Source organism: Haliotis rufescens, unplaced genomic scaffold (assembly GCF_023055435.1).
Source record: "Haliotis rufescens isolate VD_foot unplaced genomic scaffold, xgHalRufe1.0.p SCAF_105, whole genome shotgun sequence".
Lineage (NCBI taxonomy): Eukaryota > Metazoa > Mollusca > Gastropoda > Lepetellida > Haliotidae > Haliotis > Haliotis rufescens.
The window spans coordinates 111,858-128,927 of record NW_025963786.1 but is presented as its reverse complement, the minus strand read 5'-3'; the positions used below and the strand labels follow the sequence as shown (position 1 = coordinate 128,927).

The window sequence follows — 17,070 nt, the reverse complement described above, 5'->3', positions numbered from 1 at the left end:
AATCTATCATATACTTTCCGCATTAACCCAAATCTTACAGTTAGCTCACTGTATCATTTACAACTGTAATAATATAACATAAACAATATCAAACACGTAAAGATATTTATCATATAATGGGTAGGGTTCTCGGCAGGATAAAGCCGTTGCGGTCATATGCGGATAGAGATGCAAATATCAAAGGTCAAGTAGGGACTACTTTCAGCGTTTACAAACAAACATGGCGTCGCCCTTGTCATTCGGCGATCGAGTCAGAATAACCATCGGGAATCTGGATAAACTAAAGGGATAATTGCTATCATTATCAAAAGAACACTCAGTCTATTATACTGAAAATCAGTCTCGGAGACTCTCGATTTTCAAGCACAGAATTAAAGAATGGCATTATATGATAAAGAGGTTATCAGGCTTGTGTGTTTGGGGATGGTAAATATCCTGTATTAGGAATAAACACTATGTATTTAGCTCCCCCAGGCTCGCCAAATACAATGTTTATTTCTTATGCAGGATATTTACCATCCCCAAACACACTCGCGTGATAACCGCTATTTATACGTAATATTTGTAATTTTACTTTAAATCTGTTTTCAACATTATCTTTTCAAAACTGTCGGATGGGATGGGACACTGTCCTGACAATCACGTCGCCAGCCCCCAACCGTTAAAGGTCAACAGAGTCAGGAGTGCGACGGCACCCAAAAGCGGGGACAACAAAGCGATCCTAGCAGCAAGACTGCCGTAAACCTTTGTAAAACTACTGAGTCACGAACGTCCTGGCGCTAAGATCGCTTTGTGTAGCAGGGGCTACGAGCTGTCATTCAGGACAGGACCAAACCATACGTTATCATACCTCCATGTCAGAATGATGAGATATGATTGGCCCAAGTGATCTGGATAAAATACTGTGCATCCCGCCTTGGAGGGAAATAAATGTCTCAGCGGGAGAATAAATCCCTTATACCCCGCCACCAGCAAGTAAGGCTGCACGTGGATTTCTGAGGCAGAATAAGTCCGGCTTGGATGCAAAGTGCTGTACGCTTTTTCCAAGTCAATGAAAATCACATGACATGGGACAAGTTAACTTCAGCTCAATCGAACAGCTGTTTTCTATCAATTTTGAATTAATATTGTTTTTATTCTTTTATAATGTATTATTAAAACATGTCGGTAAGATAAATTCGTTGTAGTCTGATCACTCTGGGAACATTTGGTTTTCTGCGTCCCTCGTTGGGTTTTATACCACTCCCATCAGGCTCATGGTATTAAACCTGACGCAAGACGCATAAAACCCATGTACCCCCGTGATCCTGCCACAACGTATACTGTCTAAGTAGTAACAAGACCGCCAGTTACTCATTGGTCTGATGCGGAGCACTATCTGGTTTTATTATTCAGGGTTGATGAATGGGGAACATGACGGCAGAGTGTATATTTTATTTACTGTACAGGCATCATCATCATTATAAGATCGATTTGTGGAGCAGAACCTACGAGGTGAGATTCAGCTTAAGTTCTGTATCGTTGAGGACAGAACCAAAAATACTCATTGGTCTGATGCCGATTAACATCTTTTTTATTATTCAGTGTTGATGAATGGAGAACATGACAGCAGAGTTTATATTTTATTTATAAGTACAGGCATCATCATCATCATCATTATTAACATGGCCTTCAGGTTAATGATAACTCGGCGGATGATGCGGACGATGCTTCTGAGATAAGCGGCTAGCCAATCATTATTCCAGGGCAGCAAGCAGCAAACGGTTCAGACCCACAAATCTTGAAGTCCAGACCGGCACATCTGACCAGTCGACTGTCTACACAGTTCCCATTGAGTGCCTTACAGGCATCCGTGTTCACGTCTGAAACATTATGGGATGTGAACATAAACTTCAGGTTCTCTTGGGTAATATTACTGAATGTGTCAGTACTTGTAGATTCTTAACAATGTGATATGATTTAAAATTACTTAATCAAAATAATAAAATCGTATTTGAAAACACGACCAAGAGACTAGTTCCAGTAATAAATTGCTCTGCAATGTTATTTTTTACCTTTTTAGGATATACTCAAATGCCAAATCGTGCTGGACATTTTCAGTTTCTGGACTTCTCACGGGAATGGCGTCGTTGCGAATACGATTTTATGGGATAAATTCATAATGATAGTTTTGCATACACCTGTGAATGAAGTGAATAACTAATTACTTACATGCGGTGGAACTTGCAACCAGGCAGAAATACAGTGTCATACATATATACAGAAGAACAGCTCCATGTGTGCTTGAAAACGCCATGCTTGTGTGAGTGTTATCTGAACTCTTATCTGCTATCTGACGATACACTCCCAAATAAATCAGGTGGGACAATGTTCGTCTTATTCCATGTTATATTTGGATCAAAATGTGCGACAATACAATGTATTTCAGTGTGACATATTGTGAGAAATATACATGGTGTAGAAGCGATAAATGTCCGATGAAGATGAAACTACTTTTGAGACCCGTGGAGATCCGGGTTTCAATTGATTTTTTCAGCAACCCATGAACCTTCGTCACACTTGGGATATGGCATCTCATATACTCAGTATCATTAGAAAGGGTCATCTATGTGTGACGGGTGTCAAATGTCAACAAAATATGCCAACAAGCGTCAGTTGAAGAACATGTTGTTTATGCCCATGTCACAGTGATTGGATGTTTTTTTATGAAACTTATAATAATGGACAACGACTATTACAAACAAATAAAGATAAAGGTGGTGGGAAAAGCTAACTTAAAAAAATGCCTAAAAGCAACCAGTGGTTTAGATCATGCGCAAACTATATTTGACTAATAAGACATTGTTGGTATAAAATGGTTTATTTCAGATGCAACGGAACTGCAAGCTTGTAACATCAAAAATGCAACGCGATATCTCTTATTATCTGCGTGACCCCCTAATAATGACGCTGGGTATATATACCTCTACACACCTGGAACTAAGTATGAAATTGATCTCATCCTATGCATAGAACTACATAGATCACATACCATTCATACTTAATGAACAGGGGCGGTCGGGTAGCCTAGTGGTTACAGCGTTCGCTCGTCACGCCGAAGACCCGGGTTCGATACCCGACATGGGAACAATGTGTGAGCCCATTTCTGGTGTCCCCCGCCGTGATGTTGCTGGAATATTGCTAAAAGCGGCGTAAAACCATACTCACTCACTCACTCACTCACTTACTTAATGAACAGATCAGCCACAAGGCGAAATTCCAATATATACAAAATATACAATTTTGTATATATGATATATCCAAAAATATACAATTTTGTATATTTGGTATTTCCAAAAATAAACAATTTTGTATATATGGATTGATTTTACCTCTGCTTCATTCAGTTTCTTTACATTGCAGACATTAATGCTCACAATATGTGGTTGCTATTGAATATATTACTAAGAATACCGGAAAGTATTATTGTATGTGACAAGTGTATACTATTGGCATTATGACAACTCTATTTGGAGTGTTATGAAATAATTTGTATTTATTTATGTTGACAGCATTTTACGTAATAAAGAAATAGAACACTTAAGCAGACAGTTATATCAATAATATATATAATAAGTGCGCCATCTGTTTACAAATAAGAAGATCTATACATACAAGTCGTTCAGAGTAGTTTCAAACAATGACGGTAAAATTAATATATCATGAATGTCGGCAAATATGAATATATACAATTTAATATATATGTTTCTGTTATGTCATGGTATGGTGATTCTAAATCTAAAATGTTGCTTGATATTGTTTTGACAAACAGTTGTATGCACTGTCCAATGTGATACTCCTACGTAAGTATATAAAAAAGGATGTTCGTTTAGTCAATTGACATATTAGTGGGATTAGTGTGACAGGATAACTAAGTTTGTCATCTGGTATAATGCACTTCCTCGATTAGCATAATTAGAACAGAGTTTGTAAATAGTTATATGCGGACTCCAGTTAGCTAAGGCAGCCAGCATCAGTGGAGAGTGTGAGCAGCTCGAGAAGAGGCGAGCAACTCAATGTGATCTATGAATTTGTGGAATTTTAATAAATAAACGAACGCCTGTCACAAAAATGTAGTTGAACATAGAACACACAGAATCACAGATTTGTCTATCGTACATTTGAGGGTGAACGTGAACGAAGCCGTGCAGGGTGCCTTACATCGATTTTACTTCAGAACACACAGTGAGCTCCGGTAAATTTATTAATAATGAGATTTTCATTCATTCGTGCATTAGATATGGCAATCATGAGCGCTGACTCTGTATGTGTTCGCAATAGAACATTTGGAAGAAATAAAAAAAATGACTTACAAGTCTAGTACACAACAAAGCCATTAAGTGAATATCAAATAAATTGATTCACAATGTGACAACCTCTCATCCAAAATTTGTTAAATGCAACAGGTTTAAAGCATTCAGAATTGTACAATCATTATTATAAAATGCAGCATGTTTATATATATGTGTCGCTACCTCTCTCATGTTAAATACATAAATGTATAAAAATGTTTTAATATAATTTAATATTACTATTGGTTTTACATTATAAGTAACATTATGGACCCTAGCATGTCGAGCCAAGAAACAATTGTATATATTATTCACCTTGGAATGTCTGTTTACTGTGTTTTCGGCGGGGTCCAGGCAATTCCCTAAGTGGACAATTCCAACTATTGCGTAAAATATTAATGCCGATTTGGAGAAAATTACCAAATGGATTAAAGCAAGTAGGTATAATCCAAAGAAAACAGAAACTATTCAATTTCACGTTAAAGTCAATCTAAATGCAATACCTAACCGTAAAATGAAAAGATTTTTTATCAATGACTTTTGGTTAAATTTGGTTAATAGCATTCTGATATTGTCGATTAGTTAAAAAGATTGTGGGTATATGTGTAGGTAATTTCCCTCACGCTGATGGCAGAAAGTCACTCAACCAGTTCATGTATTCTACGTCAAAGAAGATCAGAACCCGTGTATAATTACAACATCCTCAGAATACCAATAACAACGAAATGTAGAAATTAACAAACATGACCAACATTATTATTTCATGTTAATCTTTGTGCCATGCATGTAGCTAGATAAACATATGTATACTTTTTCAGTCTGTGTGAAGTCGTGCATAAATGCAGTTGATTTTTAAGGGTGTGTTTTTGTACTGTCATCCCTAAAAAAAAGTTTCACTTTTATCCTCAAAAGCGCAATAATATTCATGTTATAACCTTTTAAGTCAACTTTTTATTTAATACGAATTACGTAACATTCATGTTACTTTGATTTTATAATGTTACAGACCCATGGACTGACCAGGTTCATTAAGTGTCATAAAATTGCCGGGACATAATGTGGTGGCAATACATTCTCTAACACCTGTCACAAAGGGACAAGCAATTTGGGTTTGTGCTCTGTGTTACGCAATATCTGTATTCACGAAATAACATTCAACGAACTATGTACTTCGTCCTGTGATGTTGGTGTCTTTTGGCATTAAAGAACATGTAAGTAGATACAACGCGGGCGGATTGATGCATTCGTACTTGGTATGATATAAATGAATGACACTTCGTTCTTAATAGTGTGCGAAATACGCATAATGTCGGAAAGCGCAAGTTAAAACCCGATTACTGACTTCGTTCTTAAATAAATCACAACCATTTACAGTTGTATCACTGTGTAGATTCTTTTATATTTTAACGATGTAAATCACGCCACTTTTAATGTAAAATACGTCACTAAACCAGTTCATGTACTCAACCATTTCCACTATTAATTTTACAAAAGATCAAAGATTAAAAACAGTTATCAAGATAAATTTTACAAATCTTTAGAAATACATAATCGTTAAAGGGAAACTGCCATCTTGATCTACTATTCTGTATTGTATGACATTATATATCTGCTCATGTACCGCCGCTGGTGGTTTAATTTATGACAAATAAACATAATTTGGTTTGAACCCAACCATGCGTGTGCTGAATTGTACAGCGCCAAGCGTTCTGAGCGCCAACGAAGTTTTTCAAAGTAGAAATTAAGCAAAACGAATATTTATCAAATTTCTTATTGCTAGAACATATGAATGAACAACAAGTACTATAATCGGAAATATATTACAAGTTATATAGGCACCCGGATGCTCAAAATCACAATACAATGCTAATATCCAATATTTGTGTTCCAGCGAGTGTATACCAAACAGACAAGGACCAAACCAGTTCTACAGACACAGACTCTCTCAAAGGCAGCAAGGTGCAGTATACAGTTAAATGAAAATTGGTCTGTATCGCATCCGCTCGTGACTTGATAAAAATGTCGTATAACTATAACATACATAAAGGTGTCTCGTCTGTTATTTCAAAAGACATGATTTTCTTCTACCAAAACATAATGTGTCAGTTGTGATGCATCTCATTCGTGGCAGGCTATATAATGCAGGGACGGCCCTTTATGTATCATTCAATCTTTAGAAAATACGAAACGAGCCATAATACCATGTTTTATGAACCTAGCAAAACTAAACAGTTGATACTAAACTGTTCACTCGTTTCAAAGAAATCGTAAATTTCAGACAAAGTTTTTTGGTTTTTTTCCATGAAGTCTATCAAAAACACATAACCTAAATACAACAATAGTGTATGCACAAAATGTTAATCGTCTGTTACATGTTTGCGAGATAACACGCGAAAAAGTGAAAAACACGTGCACCACGGACAATTGCAAATGCACGTGTGGGTAAGGGTATAAAACGATTGCAACGGCAACGGCAAAAGTCAGACATCCACAGTGATAAAAAACCACACAAAAGAAACGCCACGACTTACAGTCGAACAACGTGAACGCGCCTTGGATAAGGTACAGATGGGAGCCACCCACGCCCATATTGCACGAACCTTCGGTTGCTCCCGTGTTGCCGTAACCAACTTGATGCAACGTTAAAAACAGACAGGGCGGACCGCTGACAGGCCAAGAACAGGCAGACCCAGGGTGACCACGCCCCATGATGACCGGTACTTGCGTACCTTGCACCTCCGAAATCGCTTCCTGACAGTGACGTCATCGGCGACAAATGCCTTAGGTCAAAGGGTTAGTCGACAGACAGTGGCCAGGAGACTCAGGGCTCATGGAATCAGGGCTTTTAGACCATACAGAGGACAGCTATTGACAGCGCAACATCGTCGTCTGCGATTAAGATAGGCCTGGACTGTACGACGTTGGCAACGACGTGACTGGCAGGGGGTTGTCGTCACTGACGAAAGTCGATTCTGTATGTTCAGGGCTGATGGAAGACAACGTGTTTACCGCCGAAGGGGTGAACGAACGGCGGCGTGTTGCGTGCAGGAGGTCGTACCATATGGTGAAGGGAGTGTCATGGTGTGGGGAGGGATCTGTGGGCAGGAGAGGACACCGCTGGTCACCGTTGACGGAAACTTGACAGCTCAGCGTTACATGGATAACATTCTTCGTCCAGTTGTCCTACCATTTCTCCAACCGCAGCCACATGGTGTCATTTATCAGCATGACAACGCTAGAGCCCATACAGCCAGAATTGTCACTAACTTCCTCGCAGCCAACAACGTCAACGCCCTGCCGTGGCCTGCACGCTCACCCGACGTGTCCCCCATAGAACACCTCTGGGACTTGATGGATCGTCGTGTTCGACAACGACCACACTCTCCAGCCAACCGGCAAGAACTGATCTTGGCCCTCCAAGAAGAATGGCGTCAAATCCCACGTGACCTCATCAGACGACTGACTTTTTCTTTTCGTCGAAGAGTTTTGCGTGTAGTGAGGCATTTGGTGGTCACACACGCGACTAATGACTTGTTATTGAACGTGAACGATTGTTTATGTACTCTGCCTATTGTACATGATTCTGAAAGCTCGAGGTTTGTACCACACCAAACTTTAGGGGGCTCTGACGTCATTCTTGGTCGTGGTATGATTGTCACTTTCAGTGTTGATTATGTTGATATATTGATCTTCTCCATACACTTTACTTCATGCATATATATTGGGTTGTTGTTTTTTAGCAAGAGTGATTTCAAACTCTGGTAAAGTTTCTTTTGGACGTCAGTTTATTTTAATCATACACAATATATCTCATTTAATATCTTGATCTTCTCCATACACTTTACTTCATGCCATATATATTGGGTTGTTGTTTTTTAGCAAGAGTGATTTCAAACTCTGGTAAAGTTTCTTTTGGACGTCAGTTTATTTTAATCATACACAATATATCTCATTTAATATCTTGAAGCTGCCAATGAAAGCATGAACTCAATTACTGTGCAAATATAAGAGTTCATTTTGTATAAGTATAAGTATGAAGTTATCATTTTTTAATTTCAAAAACTACGATGTGCCCACTGATACCGTCATTATGTTGACGGTCTGATTGTTAACAACCATGAGTTGCAATATGTTATATGAAATCATTGCTTTGTATAACATCGGGTCATGGATGCTGTTCACTTTCATTGGTACTGGATTCTTCTTTGCGCAATAACAAGAGTATCTCATTGATTGATTATTTGGCAAAAGTAAATAAGTCAAAGATGGCGGATTCAGTAAAATTTCAAAGTTAAATCAGTACTTTTAAAAAATTGGGAATAGCTTCAGCGCACCCGGCTACCCGCCAGGTCTGGGAGCAATACTGCTACAAACGTGCAATGTCTGACTCTTTTCCCATGTTGAAGCATATTGAGAAAAGCTAACCTTGTACTTACTTACCTTTTGTAAAACATAAGACATTAATTGCAACATATATCCCCGTGTTATGAGTTTTCGGATGCTGAATAAACATTCATGGTGTTTTCATATGAACAACTGTAAAACATCTCATTGACTTATAAAAGACAACGTTATTATAAAAACAAGCCATCATCGGAATACTTCTGTGTGATGCCACACCCCTCGTTATAGTGCAAGTATTCGTGATAGAAAATGTATGATGTCCAAAAACTTAAGATCAGACAATAATAGTATTGTGTTATGAATAATAATAAATGCATGTTTAATTTGATGCTGAAAGCTCTGATCGCAAAACAGGACAATCCGCGACGGTTGTCCGGAAACACGATATTTTTTCGGAGTATTTTCTTTTAAATCTTTGATTATATTTTTACGCGGAAGATGATTTTTCCAAGGACTATTGTTTTAAAAAACGCGATTTTCAACGTTTCCGCGGATATTTCACATCATATCAATTCAACCGTACAAACCAAATTCAACACTTTTAAGTAATCATGATTAGCTTTCATCCTCTGTGCAATCTGTTGGCTAATCTGCTATGCGCACGAGAGCATGTTACAAATCACATCGCGGCATCCCGTACAAACCAATCCAAGCTCAGCACAAATCGATTTCAACACTTTCAGGTGATAATAATAAAGAAGTCACCGCCAATGCAGTCACCTCCGACTGCTAATCCGCACTGTATATTTGACAATAAAGTCTACCAAAATACCAGACCGACAGACAGACAGACAGTTTATTATAGTCTCACCTCATTACAATGATTTATACATACTTTTAAAATACAAAAATTTATATCTCAAATACATATCATATGTAAAAGTATACAAGTATAAAATGTAACGAGCCACCCTATACAGGGTTACGAGAGACTTTTCATAAAAAGAGCATATTAAAATATAAATAAAAGGTACATAAACTACAACGCATATTAAAGTAAAACCATGAATTAAGAATAAAGGCAATCATATCTTTTAGAAAAAATGTTAAAGCAGGTTTTGGCACTTAAATATATCACATCTTGGGAAGACAGGATAAAACTGGCTTTTCTCGGATCATCGAAATTCTTAAAATCGTCTTCAACATCGCAACCTTTTCTTAAAAGTTCTTCTCTTTCGGTTTCATAGTTAGGACATCTTAGTAATACGTGCTCTTCGTCTTCTATACCATCAGCACAAAATGGACTAATCCTTCATCTAGGGGCGTGTTTGTGTAGCGTCCAGTCTCTACTTTGAGGGGCGCCACCCCACTCAAGTGTAAGCAGATACACGATACCGGATTAACGAGGTTCAAGTCTAAGCAGGATGACGATACCGGATTAACGAGGTTTAAGTGTAAGCAGATACACGATACCGGATTAACGAGGTTCAAGTGCAAGCAGGATACATGATACCGGATTAACGAGGTTCAAGTGTAAGCAGGATACATGATGCCGGATAAACGAGGTTCAAGTGTAAGCAGGATGCCCGATACCGGATTGACGAGGTTCAAGTGTAAGCAGATACACGATGCCGGATTAACGAGGTTCAAGTGTAAGCAGGATACATGATACCTGATTAACAAGGTCCAAGTGTAAGTAGGATACACAATACCGGATTGACGAGGTTCAAGTGTAAGCAGGATTCATGATACCGGATTAACGAGGTTCAAGTGTAAGCAGGATATGTGATACCGGATTAACGAGGTTCAATTGTAAGCAGGTTACAGGGACGTTGTCGAACACAGGTAACGAAACGTGCACCATGTGACGAAAACAACAATAAATGTGTGAGTGAGTGAGCGATTTCACGCTGCTTTCAACATTTAGACGTTTCAGACGTTTAACGCTTTGAGGAGGGAGTGGGTATAACGCCGCTTTTAGCAATGTTCCAGGAATATCACGGCGGGGGACACCCAGTAATCGGCTTGACACAGTTTGCTCATGAGGGGAATCGAACGCTTTAACTTTTTGAGACTACCCCACCGAACCCGACAACTTTGGTGAAACCCACGATATATATATCGTTTATTCCTAGTACAGGATATTTAGCATCCCCAAAACTCGAGCGTGATAACGTCTATATAATTCCGTTACGAATATGAACGGTGTCGAAACACTTCAAGTTTCCTGGAATGTGCACAATGTTTTAGTCAGTCAGTGTCAATAGTCAATATAGTTCCAACTGAAACTTGTCTGTAAGACAGTGACGTAACTACCCTATAGACAAGAAGGCAATTGCCTCCGACAAGTCTTCTACTCATCAGTGATCGCCTTTCGCGGCAATCCATCGGTCTACTGGAGTAAGACCACAATCCGCAGAATTTGCCAAGCACAGTTATGAAAGCTGACATCCAGACCGTCCTCGATTAATTTCTTCACTTGGCCCATTTCAGATCGGTATCTCAGACTATTATCTGGATAATGATATCAATTATCCTATTAATTTGTCCAGGTCCCCTGTCGTCAATGCTGTTCGATCTCCGATAAACATATTTGTTTGTTAACACTGAAAGGAGTGCCTACCTGACCTTTTATCTTTCTTATCTATCTGTAATTGACCCCGGTTATCGTGTTTATACGTTAGCTTTATCATGCCGAGAAACGTACCCATTGTATGATAAATGCATATATTCTAACCTTGATAAAAAAATCCAGATCATTTTGGTTCCTTATGCGGAGAGTGATTAAATGTCTATAACGGTACAATGCGTTGGCCTTGGTGCCACCCCTCTTTATGTCAATCTTACACCAGAGGAATAAACAGGCGGAATTCTGTCAAAATTCCGGTCTTATGAGAGGTGTATTGGATCGGGGATGGGGGGTGGGTGGGGTGTACTACTCGTCGTTATATAACTGGACCATTAAAATCACTCACTCATTAATAGCGGCGTAGAACCATACTCACCTACTCACGACTTGATCCGCCAAACATTACTGCTGAGTCCTCTAGATTATCCCAGGGACATCCTTGGCTACGTCTCATATAAACCGCAATCCGTAACAATCAACATTTCTGATTGGTTTGTTAGATATTTATGACACGGAAACATCCGAACAGGCGGCATGTATTCGACCTACTTTAAACTTCTTCGTGTTTTCTTTTAAAAACTTCTTATCTAATTAGGTTGCATTCCTGTCAGCCATTGCATTGTACTGTGCTTCGAGATGGTATCAGTATCAACTATAGTGTTGATTTGTGTGTGTTTCGGGATCTGTGCAGATGGATTTTCGTCACGGCGACTAAGTGAGTTTCTTGTGACGTGTATTGTTGTTTGACTTGAACAAATGCTGAAGTGCACGTGTTACTGTACAGTGTATCATACAGGTTTGCAACAATCTATATATATATATATGTATATGTATATGTGACAATAGTTACATTATCGAGTCTTGACCTGACAACCAGTGATTGATATTGTGAGCATCGATCAACGCAACTGGGAAACGACAACTCACCGAGCATGACCACCCGATCCTGTTAGTCGCCTTTTACATATATATATGAATACGCCTTGCGAAATCCTACCATATGCTTAGTGCCTCTAACCTGTCCAGACACTACTGGGAGTAGTCAGCCACACCCGACAGTAATGTAAGGGCGGCTTGTAAGTATTCGAGGCCGTGTCAACCAGTGGTTGAAAGCGTTGAGCAACGATCTACGTCGTCGGGTTCGAACAGCTAAGTCACACATGGCGACCACCTGATCATGATCCCTATTTATCATTTCCTATTTCCTGTTCATAATTCAGTGGCCACTTGGGATTCCGAGTTCGAGTGAGTGAGTGAGTGAGTTGTGTTTAACGCCGCTTTTAACAATATTCCAGTTATATCGCGGCGTGTCAGCTTAATGTGGGAGGAAAGCCCCAAGTGATGCAGGTCTTAGACGTTTACCACTTCGGTGAAACCCACGAGCACGGGTATGGTGCTGACAAACCTAGAAACATAATCGGGGCGAACCGGGATTCGAACCCACAATCATAGGTTTCTGGCGTGGCCAAGAGACGAAACTCTGCACAGCGAATCTCGACGCCTTAGACGACTGGGCCACCCATGCCCCCTTTTGAGCTGGAAGAGGCCCAAACAACCAATGGTTGTGGAGGGAGGAGAATGATTTGGTGACCAGAGCTCGGTGGCGTGGTTGAATGTGTACATCGACGTATCCTGTGGCGTCGGGCGTTGATCATAATATCAACCTTAGTTCTAAGGTAGAGAATTTATGGATGTCAACTTCTTAACACAACGTTTGGAGTATATGCTTACTCCTTCATCAGGTGAATGTTCGCCTGGGCAAGTTGGGACTATATAGAAGCTGCCGTAGTATATTTGGAATATTGCAAAATACCACGTTAAACAATAAACAAACATAAGACAAGCAGTGTTTCTGGCATCTTCCCGAGGCAAGAGCGTTAACTGACTTTAAAAGTCCAGTTTCCACCCTTGCCGAACTAGGCTGAAAGTACTGGGCTCGATCGTAGCGCCACCAGTGGCTATTACCAGTTATGTGCCTTCTAAGCCTCGCCTATTGACCAATCAAATTCCACCTCTAGTATCACTTGCGTTTGCTTCACCCAAAATGGTGGCGCCCAGTCAGGACGATCTGATTGATAATCAAGATCTATATTGTGATAAAACGGGTCTTACATCGCCAAATGCATCAAAACATGTGAGCACCTTGATTATAAACATGAACAGATTTTGAAAATATCTGCTGACAACGAGTTGACGGTGCACATGCTTTGCAAATCCAACAATCAACCTAAATCTGCACGACAGTTTATGAACTGGATTTCTATTTCGGCGCGCGAATTTGATTGGACTATGCATAGACTCGTTAGTCCAGCCCAAATATAACTCCATAATACCAGCCTTGTTCGGCAAGGGTGGAAACTAGACTTTTATATATAGTCAGTTAACTCCCTTGCTTCGGCAAGATGTGTTTCTGGGGAAGCAACCCATGGCTGTAATCCCCACGGTTACTCCTGTTGTCCCCTCTAGTTCCAGACACGGAGGAATGTCGGTCTGTGGCTGGGACGTGCATTGACACCACCATTGTTCAGTGTACGGGACTCACTACTCCAACCTGTGGGCCCCTGCCGGAGGCAGTCTGTTGTGTTCACTTTGTTCTTGGAAACTGAGTCGTGTAAGTATTGGTCACCAAATTCAGAATAAGGACACATTTTTTAAATGTATGTAAACCGCAATGTGTTGTGTTCCACTGAAGAGGATAAAAAAGAATGGTAACAGCAATATCTTTCAGAGTCTTGTCTGATTCGTGAAAGCATGCGTGTGTGCGTGTGTGCGTGCTTGTCTCGGCCCCGACGTATTTGTTCGAGGACCTTTGATTTCTAGACAAAATAAACATCACTAGTTTCATTATTTATTTATTTATTTATTATTTTATTTTTTATTTATTTTTATTTTTTTTGAGGGGGCGGTGGGAATTTTGGAAAACGTATTCTGTTCCTTAAAATAATGAAAAAAATATTGCCGACGGTAATACCTAAACGTATTTTTCGCTGAACGTGGGGAATGTCCGGGAACAGATTTGTTGCAATATCAACACGGTCGATGCCCAGTAGAGAACGCGGGTGATCCAGTGGGCCATGCAGCGGTATGTTTCCTAGCTGCTGGTCGAGGGTTTGATTCCCAGTTTAACTCAATTTGCAGCCTTCATGATACCACAACAGCACGTGTTTAACAATAATAACAATATCACCAATGTGCGTATTGATAGAGCGCCATTTCCACACCCCAATGCTTGCTCAACACGCCATATTATTACCCTGGTCAACGCATCCGTGTGCAATCGGTTTTCATTCTCAGTTCCTGCCTGGTACCGATCCAGTGCTGGGTGAACAGAGGCACATTTCAAACAAACCTTGCATAATTAAGGAACACCACATGTGCAAAACAGGACCATCCCTCCAACTTCTGTCCGCGACCATCATTGCTTAACTTCAACTGATTTGTGACCTGTACAGTGGACCACGCGCCACCACGTTCCAAGGTGACATGGCGTCATCAAGTCCAGGGCCCACTTGCACAAAGCGATCTTAGCACTACAGCTATTGTAAGCCTATGTTAAAGTATGGGAGTTACGATCATCTTAGCGCTAAGATCGCTTTGTGCAAGTGGGCCAAGGTGACGTATATAACTGTTGTAATATTTGTTTTCTTCATTTCAGAAAGACGTCCCCAGCACATTTCCGGTTTAAGTTTTGAAAATTGGAATATAATTACATTGTATATTAAATTAACAATGCAACTCAGTTAATTGTTTTCTTGTTATCATTTGAGGAGAGCAATGCGATGTTATCTTTAACAGTGATATCCTTCTTCGTATGTATGCTTTTTGTTTGTTTATTTGTTGTTTAACGCCGCACTCAGCAATATTCGAGCTATATGACGGCAGTCTGTAAATAATCCAGCCAATAACACCACGAGCATTGATCCACGCAAATGGGATACGATGACATGCATCAAACAAGTCAGCAAGCCTGACCACCCGATCCCGTTGGTCGCCTCCTACGACAAGCATAGTCGCCTGTTATGGCAAGCACTGGTTGCTGAAGACCTATTCTACCCCGGATCTTCACGGGTCACCACTGTTGTGTACAAATACTTACATGTGAACCTCCGGATCTTCACGGGACCGTTATGCATGCAGTCAAAAGGATTATGAACAGTAAATCGCTTTGGGAATCCCATACATGGAGAATCTACCAGTGATGAGATCAGCATCGCATGAAGAAGATGCTCGCAGGGGTTTGTCTACGGAGGACTCTATGACATGAAACTACAAGGTATTGATCATTTAGAATTTTGACAGTTTCACATTTTGTAAGGCATATGTTTGCTTTAGTGTTTTTCTGTATTTTGGTCCAATAATTATCAGACCATCATCTGTTTGACTTTGCATGTGTGAGTGGTTGTCTTGGAAACTGTTTAGAACTGATCCCGTTGAAACAGACGATTGGAGTTAGTGTTTTAATTTCATTCTCTTTTGTTTTGTTGTTGTTAACTTTGCGCTCAGTTGTTTGTAAATTATTGAATCTGGTTAAGACATTCCAGTGATCATGACCATGATAACAGTCAACAAAATCAACGAGCCCGACCAGCCGATTCCATTAGTCGCCTCTTTGACACGCCATGAACCAAGTCACAGAGCCTGACCATCCGATCCTTGAAGACGCCTGTTACGATCAGAATAGGCAGCTGGGGACCAATTAGAGCCTCTTTGTCCCCCGGGTTCCCTTTTAATCTTCTTTATGACCAACAATGAAGACCTGAGGACCCATATTACCCTGGATCCCTAAAGCCGAAGTGGTAAACGTCTGAGACCTGCATCACTTCGGCACACCCCCCCCCCCCCCCCCCCCCCACACACACACACACACACACATTAAGCTGACACGCTTTAACTCAGTTAACACCTTTGTCGCGGAGATGTTCTTTGTAATATATCAAACTTCAGTGCTGAATGAAAGGTCACGTCATCGACCTTCAACGCCTGTTCAATAGAACAGTCGGCCGTGACATTAGATCCTGCAATACGATACCTCTGAAGGCTCCTTCATTACAACTAATCAAATTATTATTGTACCTTACATGATATCCTGACCAGATTGGAAATTCATTTTCATGTACACAGTTCCGCAAAGATACTTTGGTACTGGTTTGCCTAATGATAAAAGTGGAAGTCTACAAGAAAATGTAACTGGTCGTTCCTAAATTAAACTAGTCTGAGATCAGAGGACTTCGTTAAACGAGACGTGGTGTCATTCCTATTCTGGTTAGAAATAAAATACATGTTCAGACTGTCAATTATGTTTCAAGCAATGAAATCCTGATATGTACTGTGTGTAAAATATATTGGCATGTGCAGTGATATGAATCTTGATGTCAAATATTCTTGGATGTCAACTGAAGTAGGGAATCTTATTAAAATCAGTTCTTTTCTCATCAACCATTCGTGCGCGAATTTTCAAATGCGTGTCAATGTTATCCTGCTCGTGATATTGTCCCGTGTTCTGTTCGCACCAACCCATATTATGTATACCATGCTGTCTACGTGTGTGCAAGGGAGCATTACAAATACCGGCTCGGCCAGGCAACACACATATATATATATGTAACATTTAGTCAGATATATCAGGTTCCAGACAATGCGACTCAGGCGAGGTTCGGGTTAACTGTGACATGATCGAAATAAAGACTTGCATCGTGTCTTCGACAATATTGGTGACAAAATCCTTTCAATCCATGTGGCTGTGTAAAGGGCGATACCCACTGAAGC

At 40.0% G+C, this 17,070-nt stretch overlaps 2 long non-coding RNA genes across 2 annotated transcripts; one reads left to right on the top strand and one right to left on the bottom strand.

Moving 5' to 3' along the window:
- Positions 1-1,609: 1,609 nt before the first annotated feature.
- Positions 1,610-2,478, bottom strand: LOC125377914. The gene is made up of 2 exons (XR_007219866.1): positions 2,212-2,478; positions 1,610-1,862 (listed from the first exon to the last, which is right to left on the bottom strand). It is a non-coding gene; the product is annotated as an uncharacterized LOC125377914 (long non-coding RNA).
- Positions 2,479-11,890: 9,412 nt separating this feature from the next.
- LOC124112677 lies at positions 11,891-15,043 on the top strand. The gene is made up of 3 exons (XR_006857646.2): positions 11,891-12,019; positions 13,771-13,915; positions 14,960-15,043. It is a non-coding gene; the product is annotated as an uncharacterized LOC124112677 (long non-coding RNA).
- Positions 15,044-17,070: the final 2,027 nt, after the last annotated feature.